At 39.1% G+C, this 24,212-nt stretch overlaps 1 pseudogene; it reads left to right on the forward strand.

Moving 5' to 3' along the window:
* Nucleotides 1-12,433, forward strand: part of LOC130711841 (bidirectional sugar transporter SWEET4-like) — a 51,974-nt pseudogene extending 39,541 nt beyond the window's left edge.
* Nucleotides 12,434-24,212: the final 11,779 nt, after the last annotated feature.

Consider the following 24,212-nt stretch of genomic DNA (forward strand, 5'->3'; position numbering starts at 1 on the left):
CAAGAGATTTGCTTCTAAAAAGCTAATAGTAAACTCAATGAATTTCAGATGAAAGAAAGCTTAGAAGAATTTGAATTTGTCTTGCGCGTATGTGAATGCTTCTAGCCGCTTCTTTCAGTCTTCAGCCTCTTTATATACTCCAAGGATTAGGGTTGAGCGTTGCATGGGAAATGCTACCGTTGGAGGGCAGTTCTGGAAAATCCAGCTTCTACTGTGTCTGAGACTGTTAGGTAGGTCGTCAGGAAGGTACAGTTGCTTTTGTACTTGGATAGCGACTTGACCTTTAAACCTAGGAGACTTCTGATCAGGAGAAAGCTTCATGTTGGAACTTGTGAAGCCGGTTGACCAGAGTCAGAGGGAAAGCCCAGATCCTCTGACCATTGTTTCTTCTGATTCTGAACTCAGAGGGAAGTACATGGTCTTCAGAGTATCTTGCTTCTGGACATCAGAATTTCACTAATCAGCTTCTGGATCTTCAGAGTCTTCTACACCATCAGAATATCTGAGCCTTCAGTGTTTCTTGGTTATCAGACTTTCTGGATCTTCAGAACTTCTAGTGACTGAGTCCACATCAGAGTTTGTATAACTTCAGAACTTCTGAAGCTTTTTCACTGTTCATACTGAACATGGTGAATGCGAAAGCGTTGCTTGGGTCGCTCTTTATACACAGTGCTTCTGATTTGTGTGAGATTAAGTTGAGGTCAGAGCCTGTAAATAGCACACTCAGAAAAACACGTTAGAGTACCACAATTGTTCATATCAAAAGGTTAACTTGTAATCATCAAAACATAGAGTTGTACTACTAGATCAAAACTTGATCTTACAAGGTGCAAATCAAAGCCAAACAGGGAAGGAATTGCAATGAAGCAGCATGAAGTAAAAATGAGAGAGGGATAGAGTGACTACTCAGACTCAGTTCAAATCACCTAGCTTGGTATTCCACTCTTCTTCTTCCCGATTCACTTCGTTTTGCAATTCCCCTTCAACCAAATTATGCCTTCCTTCTGTGTCATGTTTGTCACAAAGGAATTGAATCAATAATAAGTAGGTTAGTCAACCCCCTAAATGAGAAGAGTTAGAAGAAAGTGAACCTTGACATTGCCTCCCTGTGTTGGTTCTTTGGCTGACGGAGCGGAACCCTAAACTGTGTTTACCCTAAACGACGGCGACGACGGTGGGGCTTTGCTCCGGTGAAGTGGCACACGGGTTGTTCTGGCTATACGCGATGGGGATCGTAGTAATAATCAGAGTGAGGAGAATAAGAAGAAACCGTGCAATTGAAAAAAAGAGGAGGAGGAAGAACATTAGGTTTAGCTGTTAAAGGAGAAATAAGGTAAAGAAAAATCAGGCACATGTGGCAAGTAGGGCTAAGGTGGAAAAGCTTACGTGTAAAATATTAAGTGAGAATTAATCTGAGAGCGACACGTCACTAACTTGGCCTGTGGGAGCGACACGTCATGCTAGAAGTTCTTCTTTTCTAATATATATAGATGTCGGGTTGGTCCGGGTACCGAAAATTTTTTTTACCACACCCGGGCCCGACCGCTTGCAACCGTTACAGGCCGTTGCAGCATTTCGCCCAGACCCGCTACCCGATAAAGACAACCCGTTTTGTCTGTTTTGCATGCGGGTAGATCGGGTACGGACCGGGTCGGGGTTTTATGCTCACCCCTATCATGAAGAGCTCCCCAAAATTGCGATGTGAACTTCGGATCATGGTCAGACACAATACTCGTCGGAACTCCGTGTAGTCTGTAAGACCCAAGTTTTTAAACTTATGCCAAGTAAATAGAATCCTATTCACGATTAGGGTTGATGTATCGTGAAGGGAAACCTGAACAAGAGTTTACCAAATGAAATAAATTTATGAAGGAGAAAGTTCAGGAAAAGTCAAAGGATTGTACCAAAGTCAGTAAAAGTTATAGCACGATCGTTATACGCTTAAACCTAGGTCAGAAACCCTAGTATATAGCTAGTTTTCACTTATAGGCACGAGGGAAGTTAATTCCAAAAATCTTCAGAGAAATGTTAGAACTTCTCTTTTTCCATATATCACAATCGTTTCGAGGCGAAACTCTAGGATCTACGAACGTCCGATTCCAATCATCGGAAGTTTGCCGAAACCGAAACCCTGGTATTTCAAAACCCTATAATCACCCGACAATGAAGACTTTTTCTATTCGGAACATCAAATGAATATTCCACACGCGTACACCCATTTCTCTTGATGATTTCAATCTTTCTTCAGAAGGAAGTTTTCCATTCCGACATCCGATGCAAAAAGCAACTTATCGGGTAAAATAGTTTTACACCGACTTTGCATTAGTTGCCAAAAATACAAGGAGACCTCATTTTAGTTTTGGAATTCTTTCGCCAAAACCTATATTAGAATTCACGGAGAATGACGCCGGAAAAATCAGATTCGCGAAACTTTCATTTTACCGCGTTTTTCCAACCTCTATATATAGCCAAGAATGAGAAAATATCACAAAATCTTACCCATTTCCACCAAGAGGGCCGCGAGTTTGCATAGGGGAGGAGGAGAAGAGATTTTCTTCATTTCTTGCTTGATCGTTGATTAATCAGTTGCTGCTTCAAGGTTTCGAGGTATAGTCGCTAATCCTTACCTCTGATCGCTTTTTCCATAGCTTTTCTCTAGACTTTTCTGAGCTGATAGTTTTGAGGTTTTTGCAAAACTATCCTGAATATTTCATTTTTGATTCTAAACATCTTCCTTACGTGCCCAAGATCACTTCTGCCGGATTAGTTTTTCCGTTATGTCGCCGAAATTCCGCCGGAATCAATTTTAGCCTCAAATACCCATTTTTGGAGTAAAGCTTCAACCTTTAGGCTGAAAACTATCGCTTTAGCTTAGTGCTAGTAGGATTAGTTGTCATAAACGTCGTTGGTGACGTCCCTGTCAAATTTGCTTTTTGGGATTTCAGTTTTGAAATTCTAAGTTAAAAATAGTGACCAAAATACCCCTGCGACAGTTTTTGATCCGATAATTTTTCCGAGTTTAGAATACCCTTCGTTACGACTAATGAAAGCATAGGAACCAAGTTTGATCGAAGAAAAATCGAGCCCCACAATTACCAAAAGTGGCCGAGCCCTATAGGGGGGGAGGAGGAAAAATTTCTTTTTCAAAAACTTGTCCTTTCGCGCTAGGTTATCGTACCTCGGAGTATGTACTACTTCGTGTAACCTTAGTGAGTATTGATAGCTTAGTTTCTGATAGATTTTGATGGAATTCTGTGGTTTACTCTAAAGGTTCTTTTGAACAATTTCCTGAAGATCAAGGAGCTCGTTATGAAGGAACGTTTGAGGAGAACGCTGGAATAACTAGAGGTAAGGGCAACTTACCTTGCTAGTTAATGCTTTAGGTGTCGATGAATTCGACTTGATTTATTGTTTATGCACTTGTTTGTGTTTGACTGGTAAAAATGTTTTCTGAGGCTCCGGCTGACAATGTAGATGATTCATCTACTGAATGCTTTTGAGATTGAATTTCATGCTAAGTGCTAAGTGGGTAATTTAGGATGTGTGGTGCATGCTTTATATGTTAAGTGCTACGTGGTTATTGCATAATATGTGGATATATGACATGCTGGTTGATTGTGCTGAGTTAATTATGCTTTTGCAATGAAATCTGAGATTCTGAGTAGTGAGAATAGCGGGCAGGTCATGCCGATTTTATTTTGAGTTTTGAGGAAGTTTGATAGGACGAAACGAGGATTCGGGCCTTGTATGGTTTTAGTGGATCGAGACATTCTCTGGAGTCATTTGGGATTAGGAGATCCCGAGAACTTATAAGATTTGCGATAAGATAAAGTGGAAACTATTTGGTAAGGAAAACTCATAAGACATTAAACAACCTGTAAACCTTTTAATAATGATAATAATCTCGAAGGAAAGCTTAGGAGTCAAATCTTATTTTTTGGAAAACGAGAAGTGTCGTCGGATCCAAGTGTCGAGATATTGAGAGGTTTTGAGTATGTTGATACTCTTGTGCTCTGGGAGCAGTTGTGTTGTTGGGCTATCTGAGAGATAAGCCGGGAAACGGGTAGTTTCCGAGCATGTTGATGCTCTTTGCTCGTTGAGCAGTGTTGACCATCGGATAGAGATGAGTCGGATGATTTGGAGATCATCATGAGATACAGTTTATGCCTTCGGGTACAGTTTATGCCTTCGGGTACAGTTTATGCCTTCGGGTAATTCGGACATCGACGGGGGATATGATCGACCGTGAGGTTAGGATCGACCTGTTGATTGTCGGGCATGGCGGAGGGAAAAGTCGACCCGCAGGGTTAGGACTGATCCGGCTATGTCAAGGTTGTAAGTGACACTCGAGGGTTATGGTCGACACAATGCCAGTGTTAGGACCGACTCGATCGTGCCCAGCCTACCTCTTCCAGAGCTGTCGAGATTGACGTTGCATTGACATATCATGCACTCTAATTATATTCGTTGGGGATTTGGATGAGTTGATGTGGATGAACATCGTTATGCGTTTAGAGGAGTTGATGTTGATAAACATCGTTATGTGTTTTGATGAGTAGATGTTGATAAATATCGTATGTGCTTTGATGATTGAATTGTACTAGAGATTTGATAACATGCTATGTTTAAACCTTAGGGTAGACAATGCAGAACTTATATGTACATATACAACATATATATATATACCCCTTATACTTTACCTAATGTCTTGTATTCTCCATACTGTATTTCGTAAGTTGACCCTTGCACGTGCTACCTGTGTTTGGGGGGCTATTTCTGCCCTTTTTGTCAGATGTCGTCGGTGGATTCTTTCGTGATTCTTCGTCGTTCGGGGAAGACCCGGAGCGAAATGACAACTACTGAGCCTTCGACGTGGACCCGGACTTCATGCATGACCAGATGAGAGTCGATGATGGAAGTATGGGGGATGGGTGTTTAGAGTCTACTAAGGTTGGGTGTTAGTGTCATAGCTCTGACTTATTCTTATTTTTGAGGGCTTGTGTTGCTGACACTTGACCTATCATTTTGGGATTGTACATTTTGCCTACGGGCGTTACATTTTTCTACTTTCCGTCACTGGAGGTTACTCGTGACGAGGTCGCTACTTACAGCGGGGGATGTTATATATATTGTATATTAGTTCTGTTGCCTTTCGCATTTGGGTTTTATTTATTTCAGTCTTGTTTATATTATCGACAAAAAAAATATTTATTTACGTCTTTCCGCATTAAGTTTATTTTGGTTACTAAAGTGACGCCACCGAAATCGGGGTGTTACATAGTCGCACAATCTCAGCCACATAAATCTCAACCAACTTTTCCACATTGTAAGTAGTTCTCACTGGTAGAAAGTGTGCTGACTTGGTCAAACGGTTCAAGATTACCCAAATCGAATCGTGTCTCTTCTGTGTTCTTGGAAAGGCCACCACAAAATCCATGGAGATGCTATCCCATTTCCATTCTGGCACGTCTAAACTCTGTAACATATCGGCAGGTCTCTGATGCTCTCTTGTAACATCCCGATCTGACGACTGGTCTCACGGTAACAACACGAGTCTTTTCAGTGCGCTTTGTCTCACTCGCGCACTTCCCGGGAAAACTTCCCAGGAGGTCACCCATCACGATATTGCTCCAAGGCAAGCACACTTAACCATGGAGTTCTTATCAGTTGGGCTCCCGAAAAGAAGTTGCAACTTGTTGTTATGAGTAGTACCAATCAAATCTTTTATGCCCTCCTCAACTGTATAGTCTATCCCTATACAGTCTCGGAATACCTCTTGTTCGGGTGTGAGATCGGTTCATTCATGTGCCCCTCCGCCTAGAAGCCTGCCAGGAGCCGTTCCTTGTCCGTGTCTCACTGCCCCGGCGATTACTCCCCGCCCTCGTCGGCCCCGGGCGTCACAAAGAGAGTGAATCTTAGTGTTTACTAGTTCATTGTATTTTTAGTCACTGAGCAAGTTGCTAGTGCAGTTGTAACAAACTCTGAATAGTGGATTGCCTTTATTCTAAGAAGGAAGAAATCACCTTAACGGGTGGGCTGGATTAGCTTGAGGGATTTATCAAGTGAACCAGGATAAAATACTTGTGTGCTTCTCTCTTCTCTCAATCTTTATCCGCAGCACCATCTATCTCAGATAAACCAAAAAGATTTACTTTAAATCTTAAGGGGAAAGTTTTTAAACTCAAAACTTTATTCAACCCCCCCCCCCTTCTAGTCGTTTTTCACACCTTCAATTGGTATCAAAGCGCAAGTTCTGATTACCACACTTAACAGTGTTCAGTAGATCCGGGCCAGTGTGAAGAACTCATGGATTCCACCACTACTACAAGCAAATATCAATAAATTGCAAGACCACCTATCTTTGATGGTCAGAGATTTGATTACTGGAAAGACAGAATCGAAAGCTTCATTCTTGTCTTTGATCCTGATCTTTGGGATTTTGTTGTTGATGGCTACACCCCTCCTGTTGATGAACATGGTGTAAAGATCCCAAGGGAGAAAATGAGTGAAGATCAAAAGAAGGAGTTCAGAGATCATCACAGATCAAGAGCTATTCTGCAAAGTGCCATTTCATATGAAGAATATGAGAAAATTACTGATCGTGATTCTGCTAAGTGTATCCTTGATTCTTTAAAGATGACACATGAAGGAAACAAAAAGGTGAAAGAGACATAGGCGTTGTCTCTGATCAGGCAGTATGAATCCTTCCAAATGGAACCTGACGAATCCATTGAGGATTTGTTTTCCAGATTCTAGTTGATTATTGCTGGAATAAGACCCATCAACAAAAGCTACACCACTGCTGATCATGTCATGAGGATCCTTAGAGGTCTTCCTGAAAGCTGGATGCCTTTGATAACTTCCTTGGAGCTCACAAGAGATGTTGAGCAGATGAGTTGGGAAGAACTCATAAGCATACTAAAGTGTCATGAACTAAAGCGTGCTGAACATCAGGATCAAAAGAAGAAGTCTATAGCCTTGAAATCCAAATCTGAAAAGGCTAAAGCTCTCCAAGCTGAAGCTGAAGAATCTGAAGAAACCTCTGAAGACTCTGATGAAGATGAGCTAACCCTGATATCCAGAAAGCTCAACTGCATCTGGAAGCACAGGCAGAGCAAATACAAAGGCTCATCAAAGGACAAAAAGTTAAAGAAGCATTTCAAACCAAAGAAAGGCCTCATGGTGACTTTTGATAACTTAGAGTCAGAAGAAGTAGACTCTGATGGTGAGATCGTTGAAGGACTCATGGCAATTGTCAAGAACAAAGATGCAGAGTCTAAGGATGCACCTAATGCAGAATCTGCATCAGAGGAAGATCCAGACTCTGACGAAGAAAATGAGGTATTTGCTTCTTTCTCAACTTCTGAACTTAAAGATGCTTTGTCTGAAATTATGGATAAATATAACTCTCTCTTGACTAAGCATAAAAAGTTGAAAAAGAATTTCTCTGCTGCCTCTAAAACTTCTGTTGAACATGAGAAAAAGATTTCTGAATTAAATGTGAGTAATCATGCTTTAGTTAACTCTAACTCTGTGCTCAAAAATCACATTATTAAGTTAGAAGAAGTTATTGCTTGTGATGCCTCTGATAGTAAGAATGAATCTAAATATCAAAAATCCTTTCAAAGATTCCTGGCTAAAAGCGTAGACAGAAGCTTAATGGCTTCAATGATCTATGGCGTAAGCAGAAATGGAATATATGGCATTGGCTATTCTAAACCTTCTGAAGTTGCTCCATCATCTCTTAAGAAAGGAACTTTCTCTATGTCAAAATATCATGCTCAAATTCCTTTATATTATCCTGCTGAAAGACCCAAAGTTGTCAGAACTTCTGGGCTAACTAACAAGAAAGGACCCAGAAAGTGGGTACCTAGGGATAAGATTACATATGTTGCAGATATCTTCAATAGGTCCATCGAAACTCCAACCATGGAACCTGGACAGTGGATGCAGGCAACACATGACGGGAGAAAGGCATATGTCCCAAGATCCAAAACTTGAACCTGAAGGTGAAGTTGATCTTGGAGGCATCAGTAGAGTAAGATTTGGTCAAGGAATCATTGGTTTTTTATATGAACCCCTCTGTTGATATTCTGAACACTATTCATGTTAGAATTAATGATAAGCTTGACTCTGACAAGTCAAAGCTAGCTGAAAAAGCTTGCAGAGATGAGCATGGCCGTTTCAGAAAGAAACAAAGACTCAGAACTTGACAAACCAGAAGCAACAACATCAGAAGATGCTACTACAACTTCTGACTTGCGTCATTAGAAGAAGAGTAGGTTCATAGCTTCTCATTCTGAAGTATCTGAAGATGGAATTTTGTTCAGAATGGAGATGTCACCAGAACCTCTTGACTTTGACACTTCTGCCCTCATCAGAAGATATACTAATAAGAAGCCAAGTATCCCTTCGTATTCCTTCTGAGGGGGAATATTTCGTCTTATGCTCTTACTAATTTTTTTTTCCACCTTCATTCTTTTTGCTTATGACAAAAAGGGGGAAAACTAATAGTATCTTGACAACTCCCTTATGTGATCAATTTCTATGCTCTGCCGATACATTCTGATTGATGTCATCTCTTTCAATGCTATGATACATCTTATGACTCAATTAACTCTGATCACATACTTCAATATACCTCAGAATCTAGATACTTCTAACGTGGCTGATATTAAGTATTAGATTCAGGAGGAGTTTAGCTCAGAATCAAGCTCGAGTCTTGGATTCAGAAGGAGCTAGATAAACTATACACATCAGGATAAGCATTAGCTCTGGTACCTTATACTCTGAGTGTATTCAGTTTATTTGTTTAGAGTTGTTCATCAAAATACATGGTTTTGTCATCATCAAAAAGGGGGAGATTGTAAGATCAAGATTTGGTCATGTGGTACAACTCTATGTTTTGATGATAACAAGTATTTATTTGTGAATGAACAATTATGGTACTCTAACGTTTGTCTTGAGTGTTTTGACAAACAGGTTCTGATTCTGATACCAGAAGATATATTCATCAGAAGATCTGAAGATCAGAAGATCTGAGGATCAGAAGATCTGAAGACCAGAAGCTCTTAAGGTCCAAAGGCTCTGAAGGTCCAGAGGCTCTGAAGGTCCAGAAGCTCTGAAGGTCCAGAGGCTCTAAAGGTCCAGAGGCTCTGAAGGTCCAGAAGCTCTGAAGGTCCAGAGGCTCTGAAGGACCAGAGGCTCTGAAGGTCCAGAGGCTCAGAAGGTCCAGAAGCTCTGAAGGTCCAGAAGCTAAGAAGTGAAGACTCTGAAGTCCAAGAGTAAGCTGTCTCTCTGACTCTGATCACCAAGCTTCACAAGTTCCAACATGAAGCGTCGTCAGATGAGAAGTCAATGGTTAAAGGCAAATGTCACTATCAAGAAGTACAAGAGCAGTGTACTATTCTGACAAGCCTACCTACCAAGGTTCAGCCACAGCAGGTTCTAGAAGTTCCAGAAATGCCCTCCAACGGTCACATTTTCTCAACAGAAATATCCTTTGCACCTTGGACTATTTAAGGCTAAAGAAAAGAAGAAAGATAAGAGAGAGAAACTAAGAGCTGCAATACAAGAAAAGATTCAAGCCTCCACTTTCTTCATCTGTTCTTATTTGGTTTACACTTAGCTTATTCATAAGCAAACCTTTGTAAACACCAACCTCAAACAATTGTTTGTTTTTCCTTAAGGGACCGGGTAGGTCAGTATCCTTAAGAAGACTAGGATCTGTGTATCTTAGTGGTGATTCCATAAGGGACCAGTTAGGTCAGTATCCTTGAGAAGACTAAGAGAGTGAATCTTAGTGTTTACTAGTTCATTGTATTGTTAGTCACTTAGCAGGTTGCTAGTGCAGTTGTAACAAACTCTGAATAGTGGATTGCCTTCATTCTAAGAAGGAAGAAATCACCTTAACGGGTGGACTGGAATAGCTTGAGGGATTTATCAAGTGAACCAGGATAAAATACTTGTGTGCTTCTCTCTTCTCTCAATCTTTATCCGCAGCACCATCTATCTCAGATAAACCGAAAAGATTTACTTTAAATCTTAAGGGGAAAGTTTTTAAACTCAAAACTGTATTCAACCCCCCCTTCTAGTCGTTTTTCACACATTCAAACTCTAGTGAAATGACTTTCAATACTTCTCTATAAAATATGAATTGGTTTGTAAGATTCAAATCTAATTAAAGCATCTTTAATGGTGTTCATTTATCACTTTTAAGGGTAGATAACAATACTTTAAAGGGTTATAGAATTTGTGTCTCTTACTAAGGTCTGCCTAGTGCTTAAACTTGAGCCAAATCTTTAAGGGGATTTATGATTGAAGGAAGTTTCAACACTAGAGTGCTTGGAAAGCAAATACTTATTGCTAATTTATTATTTGTTGGGTTAACGTTTTGCTCTAATTGTAGGAGTTATAAGCTAGTTTCTTTTCTTGTCTTTCCTTGTTTTCTATCCCTTTTCTTTTGTTGTTCTACTTTTATTGGATTGTTGCACTCCTAGTGCTTCTCTTTAATACATATTCTTTGCCTTTCAAAAAAAATGATTGAAGGAAGTTTAGAACTTGAGATCCCAAAATGGGAGAAAAATATAGATGGTACTCGCTCATAACATGAGTTCAACCTAATCAACTCCTTAAGTCTATATAAAAAAAAACACTCCTTAAATCTAAAAAAGCAATGGCATAATAGAGAGGTAATGGAACAATAAAATATTATGTCTTTTATATTTATAAACCAAAATTTATTCGAATAATCCAATACGAATTTGAATGTATAAAATAGATAGAAAGTAGAGTCAAGTGTAATGGTCACACTACAATAATAATTAATTATTTAACCTCACTGAGGGTTTTGATTTATTTTCAAGTATTAAAAGAACTAAGAGAAGTGTTAACAAAAGAAATTAACACTCTAATCGAAGTATCAACTTATATTAAAACTTTAGATTATTTTCTATATGTGAGGCGCGCGCGCATGCGTGCGTGTCGTGTGCGTTACAAATATGATGGACTATTAACTTTATTATGTTATTTTAAATGCATTGCTATTATATATGTTATTAATAATTAGTTCTTAATGTTTTGTTTGGGTGTATGTGCCTTCTTTAAATTTAAATAATTAAACACATGCCAACTTTTATCCAAATATGGAAGAAAAAATCTGTGGAAGAGTTATCGCCAACACCATACCTAGCCACACTGGTGAACTGCATGGTGTGGACCTAGTACGGTCTACCCCATGGTGCATCCACACAGCATGCTAGTCATAACCATCAACAGCTCAGGCTGCGCCATTGAGATTATATATATCACGCTCTTCTTGATCTATTCTAACCGCAACAAGAGGCTCAAGGTGGTATTGTGCCTTGTGGCGGAACTCATTTTCATCGCGGCTCTTGCCATTGTCACATTAACTACGGTCCACACCCACGAGAAACGCTCTGCCATTGTTGGAACCACATGCATCATCTTCAACATTATGATGTATGCTTCACCTTTAGTTGTCATGGTCAGTGATCATCACTCTCCTCCCCCTATAAACTCACATCATAATCTTTCTATTTTGCCATGTTTATAGACTACCTAAATCTCTGGTTTTCGGGTGAACTCATTCATGTTTAGTATATTTGGTTCGATTTTTTTTCTTCAAAATCAATTCTAAAATCTAGGAATGACCCATACACGATAACAATTTTATCCCGCATTGAATCAATTTTCGGTGGACTGAAAAAGTTTAGCTGACAAGAACATGGGCATATTTTTAAGAAATGCTAGTTATTGGTCTATTTTTAATAAAAAAACAGGTGAAATTTGATCATTTTAACAAATAGTAGTGTTAAATGAAGAGGACTTGCAACCACATGTTATATACTTTTTAAGGTAGTTAGTCACATTAATAATGCTTTTTTTTCTTGGTGCAGAAACTAGTGCTTATGACCAAAAGTGTTGAGTACATGCCATTATTCATATCTCTTGCCTCTTTTGGTAATGGTGTGGCTTGGACCACTTATGCTCTCATCCGTTTTGACCTACTCATCACGGTAAAAATTTCAAGATTTTTTATATTTATGGTTTTCTCTCCCCCCTCAGAATAACAAAATAGTGAATGAAAGACCTACTAGTATTGTGCTTGCTTAACTATCAGGTCCCAAATGCGCTTGAAACCTTGTTTTCGGTGGCACATTTGATTCTATATGCCACCTTTTACAACTCGACAAAGCGGCAGATAGCGGCAAGGAAAGCAGCAAAGGCGGAGGTGGATCTATTGCAGCTGGTGGTTGGTAATGGTGACCAACGATCGAAACCAAATAATTGACCATGATGGATTATTGATGGTTGACAGATACTTCTTCTCTATCATCTCATGATCATTATCAAAGAACTCCTCTATCCTTTTTTTCATTTTCAACTTTGTTAAGATGTTCTTATTCTACTTCTTAAGGTGGCATGTCATCAATCATCATTGCCTGAAGCAATGTTTGTAAGCAAATACATGAATCATCAGATATTGAACTTATATATATATATATATATATATATATATATATATATATATTCTTAAATTCGATTCAAGTGTACTTGGCACACGACAATAATAATTATTTAACTCACCAAAGGTTTTGATTTATTTTCAAGTATTAAAAGAACTAAGAGAAGTGTTAACAAAAGAAATTAACACTCTGATAGAAATATCGAGTTATATTAAAACTTTAAATTATTTTCCACATATGTGTGTGCGTGCGCGTGCGCGTGCGTGTTGTGCGTGCGAGTCTATTGTCTATAGAATTTTATTGTCAATCCATATAATAAGTTTTTCAAAATTAAAATTGCTTAAATCTAAGGTCAACAGTGTTATAAGGTAGATAATATTTTAACTATTGAAAGCGAAATGTCTTAATTATAAAACTCTGAAAAAGGATTTCGCAACTCAAAATACTAAGAGATTAATATAAACAATTAATAATTTATATGATATATTAAATCTTTTAAGATTTATTTTATCGAAAGAAAGCCACTCTAACATTTTTGCCTTAGGCCCCAAAATATCTATACACGGCTGATGAGCAATATTTTACCCACTTTTCATAACCTTAATTTTCCATTGACGATGGTTCTTTATGCTTAATTGACTTTGTTTGGAATGGATTTATTTTATGAGGTCTAATGAAGTTTATTATTATTTTCAGGTTATATTTGGCAGCAAGGGCATTTTGGGAATTGTGGAATGAAGATTGAATTTGTGCTGAAGTGAAGATTGTATTTTAGATTATATTAGGATTTAATTTGGGAATAAATTATCTTTATGATTCAAACTTATTTAAGTTTGTTATTTTAGGATTTGATTTTTATTAGGATTTGATCTCAGCTCTATTTAAGGATTTGTGCTGAGACAACAATTTACCTTCTACTTTATTATTTTAATGCAATTACGTTTTTCAGTAATATTAGAGTTCTGCCAGGGTTTATGCTTTTTTAATCCCTATTCTCTTCTCCAATAATATTGCTGATTTCGCCCATTCCATCGAAGGCTAACTTCCTTGAAGGTGTGAAAAACGACTAGAAGGGGGGGGGGGGGCTGAATAGAGTTTTGAATATAAAAACTTTCTCCTTCAGATTTAAAGTAAATATTTTCGGTTTATCTGAGATAGACGGTGCTGCGGATAAAGATAGAGAGAATAGAGAAGCACACAAGTATTTTATCCTCGTTCACATGATAAATCCCTCAAGCTAATCCAGTCCACCCGTTAAGGTGATTTCTTCCTTCTTAGAATGAAGGCAATCCACTATTCAGAGTTTGTTACAACTGCACTAGCAACCTACTCAGTGACTAACAATACAATGAACTAGTAAACACTAAGATTCACTCTCTTAGTCTTCTCAAGGATACTGATCTAACTGGTCCCTTAAGGAATCCCCACTAAGATACACAGATCCTAGTCTTCTTAAGGATACTGACCTACCCGGTCCCTTAAGGAAAAACAAACAACTGTTTGAGGTTGGTGTTTACAAAGGTTTGCTTCTGAATAAGCTAAGTGAAAACTAAATAAGAACAGATGAAGAAAGTGGAGTCTTGAATCTTTTCTTGTATTGCAGCTCTTGGTTTCTCTCTCTTATCTTTCTTCTTTTCTTCAGCCTTAAATAGTCCAAGCTGCAAAGGATATTTCTGTTGAGAGAATGTGACCGTTGGAGGGCATTTCTGGAACTTCCAGAACCTGCTGTGGCTGAACCTTGGTAGGTAGGCTTGTCATAATAGTACACTGCTCTTGTACTACTTGATAGAGACATTTTCCTTTAACCATTGACTTCTGATCAGAGGAATGCTTCATGTTGGAACTTGTGAAGCTTGTTGATCAGAGTCAGAGGGAAGCTTGGATCCTCTGACCTTCGTAACTTCTGCTTCTGGACCTCAGAGTAGAAAGTACTTGGTCTTCAGAGCCAGCTTACTCTTGGACTTCAGAGTTTTCACTTATTAGCTTCTGGACCTTCAAAGTATCTGGTCTTCAGATCTTCTGATCCTCAGAACTTCTGATCCTCAGATCTTCTGATCTATATCTTCTGGTATCAGAATCAGAACCTATTTGTCAAAACACTCAAGACAAACGTTAGAGTATCATAATTGTTCATCCCCAAATAAATACTTGTCATCATCAAAACATAGAGTTGTACCACATGACCAAATCTTGATCTTACAATCTCCCCCTTTTTGATGATGACAAAACCATGTATTTTGATGAACAACTCTAAACAAATAAATTGATTACACTCAGTATAAGGTATCAGAGTTAATGCTTATCCTGATGTGTATAGTTTATCTAGCTCTTTCTGAATTCAAGACTCGAGCTTGATTCTCAGCTAAGCTCCCCCTGAATCTAATACTTAATATCAACCACGTTAGAAGTATCTAGATTCTGAGCTATTTGGAAGTATGTGATCAGAGTTAATTGAGTCATAAGATGTATCATAGCATTGAAAGAGATGACATCAATCAGAATGTATCATCAGAGCATAGAAATTGATCACATAAGGGAGTTGTCAAGATACTATTAGTTCTCCCCCTTTTTGTCATAAGCAAAAAAGAATGAAGGTGGAAAAAAAAATAGTAAGAGCATAAGACGAAATACTCCCCCTCAGAAGGAATACCAAGGGATACTTGGCTTCTGATTAGTATATCTTCTGATCAGTATATCTTCTAGTGACATCTCCATTCTGGACAAAATTTCATCTTCAGATACTTCAGAATGAGAAGCTATGAACCTACTCTTCTTCTAATGACACAAGTCATAAGTTGTAGTAGCATCTTCTGATGTTGTTGCTTCTGGTTTGTCAAGTTCTGAGTCTTTGTTTCTTTCTGAAACGGTCATGCTCATCTCTGCAAGCTTTTTCAGCTAGCTTTGACTTGTCAGAGTCAAGCTTATCATTAATTCTAACATGAATAGCGTTCAGAATATCAACAGAGGGGTTCTTATCAAAAACCAATGATTCCTTGACCAAATCTTACTCTACTGATTCCTCCAAGATCAACTTCACCTTCAGGTTCAAGTTTTAGATCTTGGGATATATGCATTTCTCCCGTCATGTGTTGCCTGCATCCACTGTCCAGATTTCATGGTTGGAGTTTCGATGGACCTATTAAGGATATCTGCAACATATATAATCTTATCCCTAGGTACCCACTTTCTGGGTCCTTTCTTGTTAGTTAGCCCAAAAGTTCTGACAACTTTGGGTCTTTCAACAGGATAATATAAAGGAATTTGAGCATGATATTTTGACATAGAGAAAGTTCCTTTCTTAAGAGATGATGGAGCAACTTCAGAAGGTTTAGAATAGCTAATGGCATACATTCCATTTCTGCTTACGCCATAGATCATTGAAGCCATTAAGCTTCTATCTACGCTCTTAGCTAGGAATCTTTGAAAAGACTTTTCATATTTAGATTCATTTTTAACATCAAAGGCATCACAAGCAACAACTTCTTCTAATTTAGCAATTTGATTTTTGAGCACAGAGTTAGAGTTAGCTGAAACATGATTACTCACATTTAATTCAGAAATCTTTTTCTCATGTTCAACAGAATTTTCAGAGGCAGCAGAGAAATTCTTTTTCAACTTTTTATGCTTAGTCAAGAGAGAGTTATATTTATCCATAATTTCAGACAAAGCATCTTTAAGTTCAGAAGTTGAGAAAGAAGCAAATACCTCATTTTCATCGTCTGAGTTAGGATCTTCCTCTGATGCTGAGTCAAAGTTAGTTGCATCTTTTGACTCTACTTCTTTGTCTTTGACAATAGCCATGAGTCATTGAACTTCACCATCAGAGTCAACATCCTCTGACTCTGATTCACCAAAAGTCACCATTAGACTTTTCTTTGGTTTGAAATGCTTCTTTGACTTTTGGTCCTTTGATGAACCTTTGTATTTTCTCTGCTTGTGCTTCCAGATGCAGTTGAGCTTTTTAGATATCAGGGTTAGCTCATCTTCATCAAAATCTTCAGAGGTTTCTTCAGATTATTCTGCTTCAGCTTGGAGAGCTTTAGCCTTTTCAGATTTAGATTTCAAGGCTATAGACTTCTTCTTCTGATCCTGATGTTCAGAACGCTTCAGTTCATGACACTTCAGTATGCTTATGAGTTCTTCCAAACTCATCTGCTCAACATCTCTTGTGAGCTCCAAGGAAGTTATCAAAGGCATCCAGCTTTCATGAAGACCTCTAAGGATCTTCATCACATGATCAGCAGTGGTGTAGCTTTTGTTGAGGGGTCTTATTCCAGCAATAATCAACTAGAATCTGGAAAACATATCCTCAATGGATTCGTCAGGTTCCATTTGGAAGGATTCATACTCCCTGATCAGAGACAACGCCTTTGTCTCTTTCACCTTTTTGTTTCCTTCATGTGTCATCTTTAAGGAATCAAGGATACACTTAGCGGAATCACGATCAGTAGTTTTCTCATATTCTTCATATGAAATGGCACTTTGCAGAATAGCTCTTGATCTGTGATGATCTCTGAACTCCTTCTTTTGATCTTCACCCATCTTCTCCCTTGGGATCTTTACACCATGTTCATCAACAGGGGGGATGTAGCCATCAACAACAAAATCTCAAAGATCAGGATCAAAGCCAAGAAAGAAGCTTTTGATTCTGTCTTTCCAGAAATCAAATCTCTGACCATCAAAGATAGGTGGTCTTGCACTGTATTGATATTTGCTTGTAGTAGTGGTGGAGTCCATGAGTTTTTCACACTGGCCCGGATCTACTGAACACTGTTAAGTGTGGTAATCAGAACTTGCGCTCTGATACCAATTGAAGGTGTGAAAAACGACTAGAAGAGGGGGTTGAATAGAGTTTTGAATATAAAAACTTTCCCCTTAAGATTTAAAGTAAATATTTTAGTTTATCTGAGATAGATGGTGCTGCGGATAAAGATAGAGAGAAGAGAGAAGCACACAAGTATTTTATCCTCGTTCACTTGATAAATCCCTCAAGCTAATCCAGTCCACCCGTTAAGGTGATTTCTTCCTTCTTAGAATGAAGGCAATCTACTATTCAGAGTTTGTTACAACTGCACTAGCAACCTGCTCAGTGACTAACAATGCAATGAACTAGTAAACACTAAGATTCACTCTCTTAGTCTTCTCAAGGATACTGATCTAACTAGTCCCTTAAGGAATCACCACTAAGATACACAGATCCTAGTCTTCTTAAGGATACTGACCTACCCAGTCCCTTAAGGAAAAACAAACAACTGTTTGAGGTTGGTGTTTACAAAGGTTTGCTTCTGAATAAGCTAAGTGTAAACTAAATAAGAACAGATGAAGAAAGTGGAGGCTTGAATCTTTTCTTGTATTGCAGCTCTTAGTTTCTCTCTCTTATCTTTCTTCTTTTCTTCAGCCTTAAATAGTCCAAGGTGCAAAGGATATTTCTGTTGAGAGAATGTGACCGTTGGAGGGCATTTCTGGAACTTCCAGAACCTGCTGTGGCTGAACCTTGGTAGGTAGGCTTGTCAGAATAGTACACTGCTCTTGTACTACTTGATAGAGACATTTGCCTTTAACCATTGACTTCTGATCAGAGGAATGCTTCGTGTTGGAACTTGTGAAGCTTGTTGATCAGAGTCAGAGGGAAGCTTGGATCCTCTGACCTTCGTAACTTCTGCTTCTGGACCTCAGAGTAGAAAGTACTTGGTCTTCAGAGCCAGCTTACTCTTGGACTTCAGAGTTTTCACTTCTTAGCTTCTGGACCTTTAGAGCTTCTGGACCTTCAGAGTATCTGGTCTTCAGATCTTCTGATCCTCAGAACTTCTGATCCTCAGAACTTCTGATCCTCAGAACTTCTGATCCTCAGATCTTCTGATCTATATCTTCTGGTATCAGAATCAGAACCTGTTTGTCAAAACACTCAAGACAAACGTTAGAGTATCATAATTGTTCATCCACAAATAAATACTTGTTATCATCAAAACATAGAGTTGTACCACATGACCAAATCTTGATCTTACATTCCGTGGATCGAATTCCTTTGCAATGCATATCGCGCTTTTGAGGTATAGTCCTTAATGTACAATTCGTTCCTACTTAATATTCTTCATCTCTACTTCTGATTTAGGTTTGCTTAACTCTGTAATCTAGAATAAGAAGATGATGCATGTTCGCTTAGTTCATGTTAGGTCGTAAACGGTTCTTAATTGCTTAGTTTAGGAATTTGTGAATTAGTTATCACTTAGTTAATTAATTCTCACGAACTAGGAAATTAATAAGAAATAATTGATCTTTTTATACCAATGATTGAGTAGCGATATACTGAACAAACGAATTCTTCCATTTTACTTGATTGTGTTAATCCGTTTATTATCTTTTACTTGTCTACTAACTGAATCATACCCCCCCCATATGTGCGTTCATGAATCTTTGTTAAAACGATAATCCTTGAGAAACGACCTAGGAGTCCCTTCCTAGTTACTACAGTTTTTCTTAAATCAATTATTTGCATCGGGTACGGCCTCCATCAACGGCCTGCCCGAATTTAATCAAAATAGTCTACTTAGTTACAAATATGACGGACTATTAACTTTATGTTATTTTAAATGCATTACTATCATATATATTATTACTAATTAGTTCTTAATGTTTTGTTTGGGAGTATTTGCCTTCTTTAAATTCAAATAATTAAACACAAATCAACTTTTTTCCAAATATGGAAGAAAAACTCAGTGGAAGAGTTCTCGCCAGCACCATACCTAGCTACGCTGGTGAACTACATGGTCTGGACCCTGTATGGTCTACCCATGGTGCACCCACACAGCGTGCTGGTCATAACCATCAACAGCTCAGGCTGCACCATTGAGATCATATATATCACGCTCTTCTTGATCTATTCTGACCGCAACAAGAGGCTCAAGGTGGTATTGTGCCTCGTGGCGGAACTCATTTTCATCGCGGCTCTTACCATTGTCATATTAACTACAGTCCACACCCACGAGAAACGCTCTGCCATTGTTGGAACCACATGCATCATCTTCAACATTATGATGTATGCTTCACCTTTAGTTGTCATGGTCAGTGATCATCACTCTCCCCCTATAAACTCACATCATAGTCTTTCTATTTTGCCATGTTTATAGACTACCTAAATCTCTGGTTTTGGGTGAATTCATTGATGGGAGACTCTTGTCATATTTCATATTTTGTCTAAGTATAGAAGCCGAGAAGGAACTTTGGGGCTTGTGAGAGGCTTCCACTTTGTAATCTCAGGTTCATTTACATTTCCTAGTATGAATTCTCTAGCCATGTTTGGCTAGTTTTCTATTGCTTTGGACTTAAGTGATTCTATGAAGTCTTAGTTGTTAATCTTATCTCTATGCATGTGTTCTTGTTTCTATCTTTGAGTCTTAATTCTGAATTGCATGATTGGCTTGAGGGCACAGTTGCTAAATACTAAACTATAATCAGAACGGAAGTTGCATTATGGTTTAGGGACTTGAATTGAGATTAACCCTTCTATGCTTTGTAGGATCACGCGCTTACCACTACGCCAAAACCAATTGGTGTTAGTGAGGGCGCAACGTTATTTCTTTATAGCGTAGCAGACAGCGCCCCGTTTCGAACGCTACCTAGCAGGCAGGATGCTGGCCCACCTGGACCCAACAATCCCCCCCCCAGCACCTGCCAGCCAAACTAGCTGCACAGCATGCCTTCTGTGGGATTCGAACACGGGACCTGGCTCTGATACCACTTGTAGGATCACGCGCTTACCACTACGCCAAAACCAATTGGTGTTAGTGAGGGCGCAACGTTATTTCTTATAGCGTAGCAGACAGCGCCCCGTTTCGAATGCTACCTGCAGGCAGGATGCTGGCCCACCTGGACCCAACAATCCCCCCCCCCATGCAATTGTGCCCTCAACTGTGCCCTCAACTGGCTTGAGGTTAATTCTGATGGTTTAGAAGACTCTGAAGATCCAGAAGCTGATTAGTGAAATTCTGTTGTCCAGAAGCAAGATACTCTGAAGACCATGTTCTTCCCTCTGAGTTCAGAATCAGAAGAAACAATGGTCAGAGGATCTGGGCTTTCCCTCTGACTCTGATCAACCGGCTTTACAAGTTCCAATATGAAGCATCCCCTGATCAGAAGTCTCCTAGGTTTAAAGGTCAAGTCGCTATCCAAGTACAAAAGCAATTGTACCTTCCTGACGACCTACCTAACAGTCTCAGACACAGCAGAAGCTGGATTTTCCAGAACTGCCCTCCAACGGTAGCATTTCCCATGCAACGCTCAACCCTAATCCTTGGAGTATATAAAGAGGCTGAAGACTGAAAGAAACGGCTAGAAGCATTCACATACGCGCAAGACAAACTTAAATTCTTCTAAGTTTTCTTTCATCTGAAATTCATTGAGTTTACTATTAGCTTTTTAGAAGCAAATCTCTTGTAAACAATTCTTTGATAAACAGTTTGTTTAGTTCCTTTAGGAGATCAAGGCTGATCGGATCCTAGAGAAGACTAAGAGAGTGAATCTTAGTGTGAGCTAAGTCAGTGTAATTGTTAGTCACTTGTAGGTTTCAAGTGCAGTTGTAACTCTTACCTGATTAGTGGATTGCCTTCATTCTAAGAAGGAAGAAATCACCTTAACGGGTGGACTGGAGTAGCTTGAGTGATTTATCAAGTGAACCAGGATAAAATCCTTGTGTGCTTTTCTATCTCTTATCTTTAGCACTTAAGTTCTCGAAAGATTTGTCAAAATCTTTAAGGTGGAAGTTTTATACTGAAAACGTTATTCAAACCCCCCCCTTTCTACCGTTTTTCATACCTTCAATTGGTATCAGAGCGCAAGTTCTGATTACCACACCTAACAGTGTTCAGTGATCCGGGCCGGTGTGAAAAACAATGGCTGCCACCACCAGTGAAACTCAAAGAGATGGTTACAATGCAAAGCCTCCTATGTTCGACGGTCAAAGGTTCGAATATTGGAAAGATAGACTGGAAAGTTTCTTTCTGGGTTTCGATGCAGATCTCTGGGATATTATTGTGGATGGCTACGAGCGTCCAGTTGATGCAGATGGCAAGAAGATCCCAAGGTCAGAGATGACTGCAGATCAAAAGAAGTTGTACTCACAACATCACAAAGCAAGAGCAATTCTTCTAAGTGCTATTTCCTATGAAGAGTACCAGAAGATTACAGATCGTGAGTTTGCGAAAGGCATTTTCGAATCTCTGAAGATGTCTCATGAAGGAAACAAGAAAGTCAAAGAATCAAAGGCATTGTCTTTGATCCAAAAGTATGAATCCTTCATCATGGAGCCAAATGAGTCCATTGAAGAAATGTTCTCCAGATTTCAGCTGCTTGTAGCTGGCATACGACCTCTCAACAAGAGCTACACAACAAAAGATCATGTCATAAGGGTCATCAGGTGTCTTCCTGAAAGTTGGATGCCTTTAGTGACTTCAATAGAGCTCACGAGAGACGTTGAGAATATGAGTTTAGAAGAACTCATCAGCATTTTGAAATGCCATGAGCTGAAGCGCTCAGAGATGCAAGATCTGAGGAAAAAGTCCATAGCCTTGAAATCTAAATCTGAAAAGGCTAAGGTTGAGAAGTCAAAAGCTCTTCAAGCTGAAGAAGAGGAATCTGAAGAAGCATCAGAAGATTCTGATGAAGATGAGCTGACTCTGATCTCCAAGAGACTCAATCGCATCTGGAAGCACAGGCAGAGCAAATACAAAGGCTCTGGAAAGGCAAAAGGAAAGTCTGAATCCTCAGGTCAGAAGAAGTCCTCACTTAAGGAAGTCACATGCTTTGAGTGTAAAGAATCAGGGCACTACAAAAGTGACTGTCCAAAATTGAAGAAGGACAAGAAGCCAAAGAAGCACTTCAAGACAAAGAAGAGTCTGATGGTGACATTTGATGAATCAGAGTCAGAGGATGTTGACTCTGATGGTGAAGTCCAAGGACTCATGGCTATTGTCAAAGACAAGGAAGCAGAGTCAAAGAGAGTTGATGACTCTGACTCAGAATCAGAAGGAAATCCTAACTCAGACGATGAAAATGAGGTATTCGCTTCTTTCTCTACCTCTGAACTGAAACATGCATTGTCTGATATTATGGATAAGTATAACTCCTTATTGTCTAAGCATAAGAAGCTGAAAAAGAACTTATCTGCTGTTTCCAAGACTCCTTCTGAACATGAGAAAATTATTTCTGATTTGAAAAATGATAATCATGCCTTGATCAATTCTAACTCTGTGCTTAAGAACCAGATTGCTAAGTTAGAAGAAATTGTTGCCTGTGATGCCTCTGATTGTAGAAATGAATCTAAGTATGAAAAGTCTTTTCAAAGATTCCTAGCTAAAAGCGTGGATAGAAGCTTAATGGCTTCAATGATCTATGGCGTAAGCAGAAATGGAATGCATGGCATTGGCTATTCTAAACCAATTAGAAATGAGCCCTCTGTGTCTAAAGCTAAATCCTTGTATGAATGCTTTGTTCCCTCTGGTACTATATTGCCTGATCCTGTACCTGCTAAAGTTGCTAAAAACCCTCTTAAAAAGGGATCCTTCTCTATGACTAAATATCATGCAAATATTCCTTTAAAATATCATGTTGAGACACCCAAGGTGATCAGAACCTCTGGGGTAACTAACAAGAGAGGACCCAGAAAGTGGGTACCTAAGGACAAGATTATCTATGTTGCAGATATCCTTGATAGCTCCACTGAAACACCAATCATGGTATCTGGACAGTGGATGCTCGCGTCACATGACGGGAGAAAGGCGTATGTTCCGAGAGCTGAAACTTAAGCCTGGAGGCGAAGTTGGCTTTGGAGGAAATGAAAAGGGTAAAATTGTTGGTACTGGTACTATTTGTGTAGATAGTAGTCCGTGCATTGATAATGTGTTATTGGTAGACGGCTTAACACATAACTTATTGTCTATAAGTCAATTAGCTGACAAGGGTTATGATGTTATATTCAATCAAAAGTCCTGCCGGGCTGTAAGTCAAATCGATGGCTCTGTTCTGTTTAACAGCAAGAGGAAGAACAACATTTATAAGATCAGATTATCTGAGTTGGAGGCTCAGAATGTGAAGTGCCTTCTGTCTGTTAATGAAGAGCAGTGGGTATGGCATAGACGGTTAGGGCATGCCAGTATGAGAAAGATTTCTCAGCTGAGCAAGCTAAACCTTGTCAGGGGCTTACCCAATCTGAAGTTCGCTTCAGACGCTCTTTGTGAAGCATGTCAGAAAGGCAAATTCACAAAAGTCCCTTTCAAGGCAAAGAATGTTGTCTCAACCTCAAGGCCGTTAGAACTTCTGCATATCGACCTTTTTGGACCAGTGAAAACTGAGTCTATAGGTGGCAAGAGATATGGGATGGTTATCGTTGATGACTATAGCCGCTGGACATGGGTAAAGTTTCTAACCCGCAAGGATGAGTCTCATGCTGTGTTCTCTATCTTCATTGCTCAAGTGCAAAACAAGAAGGCTTGTAGGATTGTGCGTGTCAGAAGTGACCATGGTGGAGAGTTTGAGAATGACAAATTTGAGAGTCTGTTTGATTCCTATGGAATTGCACATGATTTCTCTTGTCCCAGAACTCCTCAACAAAATGGTGTTGTGGAGAGGAAGAACAGAACTCTTCAGGAGATGGCTAGAACCATGCTCCAAGAAACTGGCATGGCTAAGCACTTTTGGGCAGAGGCAGTAAATACAGCATGTTACATTCAG

The sequence above is a fragment of the Lotus japonicus genome, chromosome 4 (assembly GCF_012489685.1).
Source record: "Lotus japonicus ecotype B-129 chromosome 4, LjGifu_v1.2".
NCBI classification, from domain to species: Eukaryota; Viridiplantae; Streptophyta; class Magnoliopsida; order Fabales; family Fabaceae; genus Lotus; species Lotus japonicus.